General features: G+C 35.8%; 1 protein-coding gene across 2 annotated transcripts in view; it reads right to left on the bottom strand.

Annotated features, from left to right (window-relative positions):
• The window catches only part of IRSp53 (Insulin receptor substrate 53 kDa), a 298,284-nt gene that overhangs the window by 260,535 nt on the left and 24,723 nt on the right, over window positions 1-13,026 (bottom strand). Inside the window, exon 2 of one of the 2 annotated variants that reach the window (XM_073075851.1) lies at window positions 2,004-2,027. The exons of the other annotated variant lie outside the window; for it this stretch is intronic. The gene's annotated coding sequence lies outside the window, so the exon portion shown is untranslated. The remainder of the gene's footprint in view (window positions 1-2,003; window positions 2,028-13,026) is intronic. 2 annotated transcript variants of the gene reach the window in all.

The raw sequence follows: 13,026 nt of genomic DNA, 5'->3' as shown, positions 1-13,026 counted from the left end.
TTGTAAGATAAGGATAAATGGTGAGGGTTACACTGCAGCTACTCGGCAGATCGACTCGCACACTAGCTCGCAACGTGTAAACCGGCCTTAACAGATCACCAACTAAAACTCATACCGCGGATTACCGATTCCAAGATTGACGCAAGCGAGTTCATCGATTAACTTCAGAAGATTACATGTGACACAGTGGCGCCTCCGTATAAATTGTAAGTAATTGGATAAGTTTATGCCGGGGTCTAAGCGAGCACAATAGCCTCGGAGACGTTGCGTTATCGCATATATTCGCAATAATTTCGCACGTCTCCACCTCAGGGTAAGCGCGACACTTTTACCGTAAGTATTCACAAGGAGGTAAAGTCGGAAGGAGAGGACAACACGAATGCTTTTAACCTACTTTACGGGTTACGTCATTTAGCAACATGGATATGAATATTTGGGTAACGTTTGTATTTTTGTGGATATCACGAAGAGTATTGACTATTGTATGAAATGTATATGATAATTCGTCGAATTGATATACAGCGTGGCGCGACGGTGATAGCACCAGTTTGTCACATAGTTTCGGGTTTGATTCCCAACCAAGCCAAATTAAATGTTGAATTTAAATTTGAATTCTGTGTCTTTGTGTAGGCATAATCTTTATTTGCCCGTGACACGAACGATACAGGGAATTTTGAACGATAGAACCAATATTAACATAGAATTTAATAATAAATATCGCATTATACAGACGTTACAAATGTTTAATACAAAATTACATACAAAATTCAAAAAAATATTAAATACTACAGTAACCATAATTAAGATATACCGTTCCCTTTATTTAAGTATCTTATCACATATGATGACTCCTAGACATTTTATATGCAAAGTGTCAAGATAACGCCATTATCATATTTTTACTTCTTAACATAATCGCTTAGATAACACGAATGTTCCACAAAAGCTCCCATGTTACCTATATTAGCGAAAATATTGGCCTTCGAAAAAGATTTTGGGAAAGCGGAAAGTCATTTAGATAGCTGGAAAAAAGCGCTTCCATTCACGTTGTATCTGCGATACCGGAATAGGGAGTATTCACGCACCTGAGATAAGTTAATATCACGGTATTACATGAGACCTCTGCATTTGGGTTATAATATTATACTAGCTTCCGCCCGCGACCTCGTTTGTCTGAATTTTAGATTAAGCGTTAAGTAAGTGGTCATAATATGCCAGTTAAAGGTTGTGCGAAGGTATTTATATATGTATTGTATTCACCTACACTATCGTCACTAGCGCACAAGGATTCCACATTATATTTCGGATCAAACCAGCGACCTAAAACTCATACAAAGGTATCTAACTATTTATTAATCTGTGGCTTAAGTCAAATGGATTGCATAAAAACCTTTGAAACTAATGTAATTTTTTGTGATTCGACTCCGGAACTCCACCAATTACAATATAGCCAATTAAAGCCTAATGGCTATAAAAAAATCCATAAAAATATATAGCTTATTTTTTTGGCACCCCGTACTGCAAAAATACGGTAAAAACTTCAAATGTCTATGTATTACGGTTTAAATGATAGGGGTATGACAAACGGACGGTCAGACAGTGGTATTTTAGTAATAGAGTCCCATTTTTACCCATTGGGTACGGGACCCTAATTATTTACAAAAATAAATAACCTCATTCTTGAACGAAATATATCAGTCTATTCATTCGCCACTTAGCAACAACGTTACATACCCAAAATACTGTTTCTTTGAACACCTGAGATAACTCAATACCGTTGATCGTGAGTGTCCTGCCCTACCCATCCCCCATAATTGTAATAGGACCCCTCTATTCGATGAAGTGTAAAGGGCGGTAATTTATTGGGTAAGTTCGCCTACTCGATTGTACCGACAACACTATTACAGATAATGCCAGTTTAATTACTTTCGCGCCCGAAAATAATTTCATTAGTCGTAGCCACTTGAATTGTGATTGTGTTAAATTAGTTCAGAATTAAATACCTTGACTGCCTTTTGGTCGCTTACCTGAAACAGAAAAGGATTATTAAAACATTAATTTAGCACAGATATAAATGAGGATAATAATTGGGAGACTGAGAAATATTTTTGATTTCACCCGTGTATTTTTTTTATAACATAGGAGTAGCAGACGAGCATGCAGTCCACCTGATGGTAAGTGGCTACTGCCGCACATAGACATCTGTAATCAACCCCAGATAGGATTAAATATTCCTACCTGAGGTCGGCCACATGATGCGCCGCAACCCCTGAGGACTAAGCTTGAACGCCTCGAAAAAGTATGTCTCCCTTACCACACTTTTCAAAACGGAACACAGCAGCGCCTAACACTGCTGTTATTAGGCAGAAATAGGTGTGGCGGTGGTGCCGCCGGAGTCGAACCACAAAGGGTTCTACCACCTTCATACCTACATTTACCTACTAAGCACTGACGTATCTGGTTCGAAAGGTGACTCTCCATTCTAACCTATTTAGAATCGCTAAACGATGTCTATGAAAGACAGGTAATAGAAAACATCAGCCTTAGGAAATGGACGTTTGTTAACAACTTAATATAGAACTTGAAGCCAACCATAGATCCGTTGGCACTTCAAAATTCTAAGATGACCACATACATACGAGTAAATCAGCGAGCATCCACCCACACACACTCACATCACACACATAAATATTTTACTTCAAACATTATTGCTAACACCACTTATATTTAGTAAGGCTGAGTATGCAACTTCTTTCTGCTTTCATAACATAAATAACAAAGAGTATCGCACATAATACAGTACTATAGAGTTATAAGCGTTTCGACCCAAATTTACGAATTTAAATAAAACCTCGGTTTGATAAAACCCGGCTATATTAGTCCGCTCAGCCCCGCGCGGCTCATTCCACAACTTTACGCTATAAAAGTTAAAAGGCCACATTACCGCAAGTAATAAACGAATCTCTAAATTGAGAACGATTTATGGGGATTCTTCATTCAACCGTTTACTTGTGATCTTAGGTGGTGATTGTGTGCGCTTTAATAAGTATGTTCCTTTATAGTTTTATTTGTTGAAACTTTGCATGGATGTGTGTGAATATGTAGTTTTGAAAACGCGACGGGGGTGTTAGTTTTATGTTCATTTAAATAAAAATGTATATTTGTGAGGGTGAATATGTGTGCACGTTTTTATTTGTGTAGATATATTATGTTTGATAATTTCTAGGTAAATTGTCAAAGCAAACGGGCTTATATTTTCGCTTAATCGGCAATAATAAAGATTCTTATGGAAATGACTAACTAAATACTTGCACAAATGGAACTTTTAAATTAGTTGTTTATAACTTACAAAAATATATCTCGCTCATATTGGTCCTCCGAGCCCGATGCGGTCGCTCGCAACTTTGCGCTATAAAAGTTGAAAGGGCAAATTACCACAAGTAATCAGCAAATCCCTAAATTGGGAAGATGTACGAGTTTTGTTCACGATCTCCGTTTGTGTATAGAAGTAATTATCTAAATCGCTAATTACAAAGTAATTCTGAACTGATTTATCTACGGAAATTGTCTTTTAACTTCTCCTGAAACCGAAGATTAGAACATTGAACTAAACCATTATTTAAAAGATACTAAAAAATAAGTCATACTTTAAAAAGTCACACATGTAGGTACGAGTATGTGAAAAAATATTTTTCTTAATTTAAATTACATTTCAACAAAAAAAAATGATATGTTAAATTATTTCCACACGCCACATTCACATTTTTTTATTTATTTAAAGCGGTATAAACCGGTTTAAATCAATTAATCGCTTTAATCTGACTTCACACCTACACTATCCATGTGCACTCACACAAATGCAAGCTCAGCTTTAGACTTCGCGGACTATACCTAGCTGAATATGTAGGTATTATTGAAGTCTACACGTCAAAGTTCGTTCACCAATTTAAAAAGAAAACAAAAACGATTTATAAATTGGTTGCTAACGCTCAAACCATCATCAATATTCCAAGCCTGTAAAGTACGATCTATTTTGCTAAATCTTTCAATATTAATAAAAAGCTACTCAAAATATTACTTTTCACCTGACGGACATTAATCCCGTCAAAGATAGCATTTTCTTCGACAAATATTAGCTAACGGGCCATGGCCGAAAATTACACGGATATTATTTCAAAGCTTTTGCGAAAAGTATTTCTCAAAAGCAGTTCAGATTAAGTATGCCTCAAAGTAAGAGATTGGATTTTATTTACTCTGATTTATTCGTATTACTTACATTCAGTAGCAGTTATAGCTTAGTGGTCGAAAATTGGCATCTCAAACGAGTGTTTCGAGGTTCGAAGTTTAATTTTTTTTTAATTATGTGCGTATTACGATACAATTAATATTAGGGTAGCTAAGGGTAGTAGCTTTAAGGGTAAAGAAAAACATCGTGAGGTAACCAACAGGCTGTAACGTTCTTAAAAATGTTCTCAAACGATTGTGAATTCTGCCATTTCACACATGATCAGCGCTATGAACAATGACTTATCACACCGAGGAGTGACCCATGCCTAAAACTTTGACATTAATGAGTTAAAGACGCGCTATTCTATCAAATGAAAATATACACAAACGACTATTTGCATATCACATATATTCGTAGAAACATCTGGCATAGAAAGGTTGTATTAACGTGACTGAAAGTTGTTTAAACACGCTCACAAATAGGACCAGCCCTAATAAATATGAGAAAATTCGACATCACCGACCAGTATGTAACACACGACCATATTCTAAACCTGTATGAAAGTGGTAAGGTTTTCACTATTAAATCACTTTCGCTCAGTATACTTTATTGCAGTAAACTACATAATTTATGATAAAGGGCCAATATATTGATTATTCTAAGCTAATTTTGTCAGGAACGGTTTCCAACTTTCCTCTAATAAATGTGTAAATAATCTTACGTAATTCTGAATTTCCCTTCACAAATGAAATTTTATGACATTAGTATGCCTCCCGAATATTAGGAGCGGTTTTCTCCGTACTTTAAATTCAATAGTAGTTTGCGTAAACGCCTCGTTTTGTGCTGTTTCGGAATAAAACACACCTAGTAACTCACGTACACGACTACACTTGCCTCGACTAGAATACTTTAATAGTCTAGACGAAAGCGAATCTTTTGTTCTGGTGGTAAAACATACGCATAACTTAGAGTCTGTACAACGTAAATATGAAACCAGAATTGTTGCACCACGAGGCACTCACCTAACAGGAATATTAACACAAGATGAGTCGAAAAGCCCTGAGAGCTCTCACACCAAAGTAGGCCGAGCTAATGTTTTGTCCATTATGAACTCTGCCCGCAGTCTGGACCAAAGAGAAAAATATAAATTAAAACCACCGGCGCTCACTGAGCCAGCTACTTTACTTTCAGGAACAATACAGGAAGATTGTGGTCCGTATTCGAGGCAATATGTTGCACTTGATTATTGTGAGGAAATTTTCGCATTTTGCTCTGAAATGTCAACGTAGCCTGAATAAACAAAAAATGCGCGCGCGGCACTGCTTTCATCATTAACATACCATCGTTAATAGAATCACACTTTATCATTATTACGTGCACTCCCGGCATCACTAATGGGGATGCAGATCAAATTTCAGAATTTCGACTACGTATATTTCGGTCCATTACACACCCTCAGGTGATAAAGGCGTTAAATACGATTAAGAGGTCCCTAATGGGACCACTCCAATAACACCCGATATTCCATCTTATCAGACTTCGACCCAATTTCCTCAATTACCAGGATCAAGGAGAAGTAAATGAAATGAGAGTAATCATTATCTTATTCGTTTATTCTTCTCCGCACGCCTTCGTCGCCAAAGGCTCCCTAAAATAAAGCATTAAAAGACTGCTGCGGATTATCGCACAATTTATTCAGGTGCTTAATTTGAGTGGCTATCCCACTTTGTGAACAATTTATATTTTTATTTCACTTAAGCATGAAACGGAGGAGATTTAACCTCACTTTTCATTACAAAACGCCCGGCCTACGTCACAATAAAAAGATCGTAGAAGTTATTGCCACGCAACACACGACGGAATAATAAACGGGCTTAAGTATCCCGCAGTCTTTTAATAAGCGACTCATTGAGACACTCGCCCACACTTCCAACTACGCAAAGTAAGTTTGCTGAAACATGCTGACGACGAAGTTATAACTAGTTCCATGTGTTCGAGCGGTTAGCGTCCAGCCGCGTCATACTTGTAGTCCCGGCATTACGGGACTGCAAATAGGTATTAGATTGAACACACAAATTTCGGTTTCGATGTAAAGTCCGATCATGCTCGGCGCGAGCGGAACACACGCCTCGATTGCACTCGACCGAGTGGTTGGAGTCCAATCGAAACTTTTGATTAAAATCAAGCAAACCTGAAGCACTGTGCGCTGATTCCGTCTGAATGCTGATATCTTTATTTGAGCTCCGGATGTTACGTTCAGTACGTACAACTCCAAATTGAACTCAGTATTTGTACAATCGATTAACTTCACAATCCGTACGTAGGCACGTTTCTGAAGCTTAATTCTAAATTTAATAAGAGTAACGACTTGAGCGGGACATTTTTGCACTGATTTAAACTTTGATCTCGTGTTAACACGTTCAGTTCTTAAATTATCTTATCCTATAAATATAGATAGATATGGCAGAGTATCTAATGATAGAATATTTTTCTTTATCAAGTATCCTTTCCTATATTACCTACCTTTAAACGATCTACCAACCACCCGTTTTACTAACTACCCACCCGTTACCAACCAAATACATTAGTATTAGATCGTAAAGGAATTTAAATATTGTACGGTAAACAAAATCGATCCTTTCAACTTTTTCCGATCATGTTTATTAATATTCATTGCTCGTTATAAAACAAAACGGAGGGCCCTAATTACACCCTCCGTGTACAAAAGGTGTTAAGGTAAGGGTCGGACGTCAAAATGCCACATACAAAAATCATTTAAATATACGCCCTAATCCTTTGAGGCGTGAGGTGCCTTTAGAAATTAATCCGATTACCATGAGGGTCGGAAGAGTTCGGGTGTACAAGCACTACGGAGTTATAGCAGTACATATGGACGTGAATAAATCCGTATATATAAATATACTTTTTGTGAAATTCTATTAAGAACGACACTTAAGGGTAGTCTGTGTGGGGATATTCGTTTGATTAGAAACTAAAAGGTTTTATAGCTAAAACCCTTCGTGATTCCACTGCGATGGCAGTACAGCCACTCAGATTTTTACTTTATTAACAGTATTAAACGCTTCGATATTCTCTTATGAAAATTGTTATATGTAGGTTTCCTCACGATTTTTTATACTTACAGCAAGTGCTAATTAAAATCTAATACGAACAAAATATACAAGTAGCCTTCTTGGCATTCGAATCTCAAGTCAAAAGTACGAAACCAAATTTCCTACACTTGAGCATAGATTAGTAAGGATACTTCGCCGCCTTGAAATTGAATGAAGCCAAAAACGGCTTATTAGTAAGTTATATTTTTGAATACTTGACAAATAAAAACATTTTTAGAGAAAATTTACGAATAAATAACTAATACTGCGTAATTTACATAATAAATAAATAATTATTTCAAATATTTTAGGGACATTTTAGCACGAAGACGTGGCAAAACTTTTTTACGCAACTATTTCAATTCTCAAAACTTGGTACATTTTCTTGTTAGGAGTGAGTAATCTGTACTAATCTATGCACTTGAGTTACAAAAACATAGGAGTACATTACTGCAAATACGTGTCCCTCCGCGCTATGAAATTATCCTGCGGAAAACGTAGTTTGGGGCTTTCGGCCTTCGGCGGATGATACGGAAATTCCATTAACGACCGATCCACCGGCGTTGGCTAATGTCCGACCGCATGAATTTCAACCAGAAATTAGCCGATATGTCCATGGACTAACTAGCATGAGTGAGGGGCCAGCTCAAATTTTGCAAACACGTACACGAGAACGGATTTTACGGGCCTACTGAAATTAGTAAGCAAAATACGTGATACAGATAAATTTGGTATATTAACTTCTGGGTTTGCGGGCGGCAAGATTGGTAGTTTGAACGGCCCTGCCAATGACCCTGGAAAGGAAGACGGTATAATAATAAATAAGAAGGTATGTGTGACCGCACATCGAAAAGATTTACCCTGTAAAGAAAAAAAGCTCTTCTTGTTTCCATGATTAAATGTAGTGTTTTGAGCTCCTTTTATTAAAATTCCTTTTACGAATATCTTTTCATACATAAACTAAGTTGCGTGTAGAAGAACTTATTTACTCTAGGCCATTTAGACCTAATAGATCATTATAATAACAAACGCTTATTGTTAAAAAAAATCTAGTTGAAAACAAAGTAGAATAATAGATTATTTCGAATATTATCCTCGCAACAAAAACCGAAACATGGCCGAAAACTAAAATATTGTTTAAGTTAGTAGATAAATGGCGGGGCATTTATAGCGGAAAAATACTCAAAAGTGCCTCAAAAGGATGTTCATTTCACATCTTAGGGAACTTAATTGAAACTTATAGGTACCTACTGATATGCGAGGGACTCCGCATCATCGTCGTCATCAAGCCATTACTGTCCCACAGGTGGGCACGAGTCTCCTCTCATAGTGAAAAAGATTTAAACAATACTACACCGCGCTGGCTTAGTGCAAATTTACTTCACATGGCAAAGTGATAATAAATTTATTATACGGACATAACTTCGAAAAATCAGAGGTTCGCGCCTGGGATTTGGACCTCGCGTTCAATAAAGAGGCCGAGTTACCACGGCACAGGTATCTGACCTAAAATCTTTATATATATATTTCTTATGTGCGTGTGTATGTCACTGAACTCCTCCTAAACGACTGGACTGATTTTGATGAAATTTGTTGTGTGTGTTCAAGGGGACTTGTGAATGGTTTAGATTCACAATTTAATCCGTGGGAAAAGGTTTTTTTAATTAATTTTTAATTCGTAAGTAGTTGTTGATTTTGGAATGTTTCACATTGGATTCGACAGAGTTCGCTACCATCGCAGTTTCAAATATTCTATCTATTTTTCAAACCCGTAAGGGTTGTTCACCCTTAACATTTTTTTTATTTATATGGCAATACAACGTTTGCCGGGTCAGCTAGTATATTAGAAAAATACAAGGTCAAGACACTTGTAATCAAGTAGCCGTCAGTCGCGCACCAATTCTTTTGAAAGGTGTCACTTCCACTTTCCAGGCGCAGCGCTAAAGGCAATTTATCACGTCTAGACTTTAGCACTTCAGGCATTCTTTTCGTAAATTAAGCTTTGATAAGTAAAATAGAAAGATACTTCACCGCCATGAAATTGGAAGCCGCAAAAAAATGACTCGTCAATTATTTTTTGAATTCTTGACTAATATAATAAATGAACTTTTTAGAGAAATTGTACGTATAAATAACTAATAGTACGTAATTTACGTAGTACATTAATAAGTATTTCAAGCGATTTTAGCACGGAGACGTGACAAACCTTTAAGCAACAAATTCGATTCTCAAAACGGGTTCCACTTTCTTGTTAGGAGTGATCAATCTATGTATTTTACTCATCTAAAAAATTAAGGTTTATTTTTTCCCTGAGTTGAAAATAGCGCCTACCTCTCTCAATTTTCCAGCCAACGAGAATTTTACACGTTTTTCCTCGGTGCTTCGATAAGTTTTTGTACAACCACCAAATGCGAATTTTACGCGAACATCCGTGTAAGTAATGGATTAATCTGTGTTGTGAACATACATTTTTGTTGTCTTACAAAAACGGTATCTTTTCTGAGACTGTCAAATAATAAGTTCCAGTAATGTATACAAATAATAACGTAAACATTCGAAAAGATATATTTCCAATAAGTAGACATATTGATACATATAATATGTGTTCAACTGTTCATGCTTTTATGTATATCAGTTATATCATACATGATAAATCCAAACCCATTTGAAATCTAAATTATAATAATAATAATAAAGAATAAATCTAAATTAAACATGTGAATTTCAAGTTGCTACCATAAACTTGGACTTAACACACGCTTTTCAGAACATTTTTTTAAACCTAAGTATATAGGATTCTTAATTATTTTATTTCTCGTTTTTATTACTAAACTTTTATTATATGTATCTAGGTTAGGTTAAAGATAAATAAAAGGCTTATTATTATTATTATATAGGATTCTTCACGATGTTTCCCTTCACCGTTAAGGCATATGAAAGAACCTAGGTCGTGTTTTGACCATTAGACGGTCATTGCTTATGCACATGCATATGGACATATTTACATTATATCCCTCCAAGGAACGGAAATACTAAATACAGTTTGAGTCGTGGAAAGTCAAGTTTAGTGTCCATAAATGTTAGTGAAAGGAAAACCTGTCGCCTCGTTAGTGTCGTTACTGTGATTGATTCCGTTTTATGCTCGTTTCACTAACTACACTAGTTTACTGCTTTGTGCCTTAGTTTAAATAGCCACTTGAAAGTTTGTTAGTGTTTATGGAAATTATACAACAAAACTACATAAATACTTATGCAACTCATGTTTACGTAAGGACTTTTCATGTACAAATTTAGCAAATATGATGTATAGCCAACATCCTTGTTTCCTACGTAATTAATAGAAAATAAGTTCAAGATTTTAAGCCACTTCCGCTCATGAACATCTGTTGTATACTGTCCAAACAGACTAGAAGTCGACAATTGTATCGCTGCCCCTCAAGACTACTTCAAATATAAGGCGACATCTTAGTCCTCGAAAATGGCAACGCATACATTTTCGGCTTCATGAAGGACCCCTAATCTATGTGGAGATGGTTACAGATGTCCATGAGCGACAGTGACCACTTACCATCAAGTAGGCTGCCTCCTCGTTTGCTACTGCAATATCATAAAAAAACTCTCAGGCAGGTTTACGCAAGCTGTCCTTCAAACGTTATAACAAGTAACTATTTTCTAAGTCATAGGGACATCATTTACATTAATCCCCCGAACTGCTAAGATTTCCCTATTACCTCTTAAACAAATCGCTGAACTTGTCATCATTCCCCTATCACGGCTCAAACATTTATAGTGTACATCAAATGCCTTTACAGCGTTAAAACAAAGTCTTAATAGCTGTATCAATAATAATGAACGACTATAATTACCCCGACTTACGCATCAGTTTAAGTGAAAGGCACAATACTTGTTCCAAAACACTATTAACACTGCTTTGCCCACTAATTCGCTTTCACCTCGAACTATAGATGTGCAACTCATAATCAATCAGTTTAGAAAGTATTTCAAAGGTACATTGAAGAATCATCTGTACCAATTATGGATAGGTAATCAATGAAATAACACATATTATATACGTAATCTCTTACAAAATGGCAGTAATTTTGCCATTAAATGTCACTGGTGTAATGACCCCTATAGGTGAGTGCCACAGACCTGTATTAAAGGTTTGTGGTCAGTTCAGTCGGAAAGATGTCGTTAGCAATGCCCTCGGTTCGATTTTCAGTCACACCATCTAAATAAGATGTATTTGTGCCCTTAACGCTCACAAAACGGTATCTAGTAGACCTATTAGTAAACAAACACAAGGCCTGAAATCCAAAAATATCTAAACCTCACATGAATTATATTACACGAGAGCCTAACTCACTCAGTACTTTCCAACAGACCCGATTTATATTATGCAGGAGTCTGGACTTCTAGATGAAACTTCTGGCATGACAGGGAACCGTAAGTCCCCGGCCCGTATTGTTTCGAAAGACAAAATAATTTGTGGTCACATAAAGCGATCTTCCTAGAAAACATTTTTAAGACCTTAGTCGTGCAAAATTCAACTCACCTTGTGTAATATTCGAATAACACTCGTAATAACCCTCAAATATTTAGCAGTCGTACCTAAATCACAAATGCGTACCCCTAAACTTGTTTTAACGCCTCACGTAATTACTACGTTATTGTAACTTTAATCTAAGGATATAATTAACGAAAATGCCTGACCTAAATTGTAACGAAATAAATTATAAACGGCGATTAACTAACAAATGAGATTTATTTTGGTTATACCTAAGTCAAAAATTAATATCAACTTTTCCGTCGCCCATTTTTTCATATAAAGGAATAGGGAATATTTCATAAAAGGGTCTCTTCAAATTAAATCAACATTGTCAAGATGTTATTAATACAATGGTAAAAGCATTTTAAGTACTTGAAATTAATTATGTTATGGAGTTTTTTTGCCACTTCTTCTCCATACTGAACCAACTTGTCAAGTGATAGTAGATCATTGACCTTCAAAAATAATTTTGTAAGTAGATACAGAATTATTTTTTAATTTTGAACCAGAATAAAATATTCTGAATTTCGTTTTGAAATAAAATATACGCAAAATCATTAACAACAAAATAAAAAAAAATTAAAGTCCAAAAAATTTTTTTAAATATATATATTTTTTATAATAGACATAAACAGTGGACGGTAGAGCACTGCCATATTTTTAACATACAAAAGAGATCGTGCTTTGAAAATGATTTAAAAAACACTGATTTATATAAACCACTTTGTTACACCCACATGAACCTACAAATTAGAATATTTCAGTCTTTTAAGGATGACAAATTCAAAAAGTAGACACCGAACAACTGGTACGCGTTTAATAATAAAAGATTATTAAGTGGTGTGCCATTAAAAAATTAATAATTAATGAAAAGCTCTTGGACCGCTGAAAGAGGATCAATGTTCAAAAGTTTCCGAGTCCTCTTCATTACGTTCTCTTATAAAATTATAATTTAATGTTTTAACCTTCGTTCGAACGTAATGCCGTAGCAGACACGATATTGCGGTGGACAGAGTTCAAGAACACTTTTTGTTTTGATAATAACATCAATCTTAGTTAAGCACTGGTTGCGTCTTATTACGTGTCGTTCTTCAAGGAAAAGGTTCTAAAAAGGTAATGGCATTGTATCCAAAAAC

The sequence above is a fragment of the Epargyreus clarus genome, unplaced genomic scaffold (assembly GCF_041222505.1).
Source record: "Epargyreus clarus isolate Ecla_fem2 unplaced genomic scaffold, WU_Ecla_fem_2.2 ptg000008l, whole genome shotgun sequence".
Taxonomy (NCBI): Eukaryota; Metazoa; Arthropoda; class Insecta; order Lepidoptera; family Hesperiidae; genus Epargyreus; species Epargyreus clarus.
This window is presented reverse-complemented; position numbering and strand designations above follow the sequence as displayed.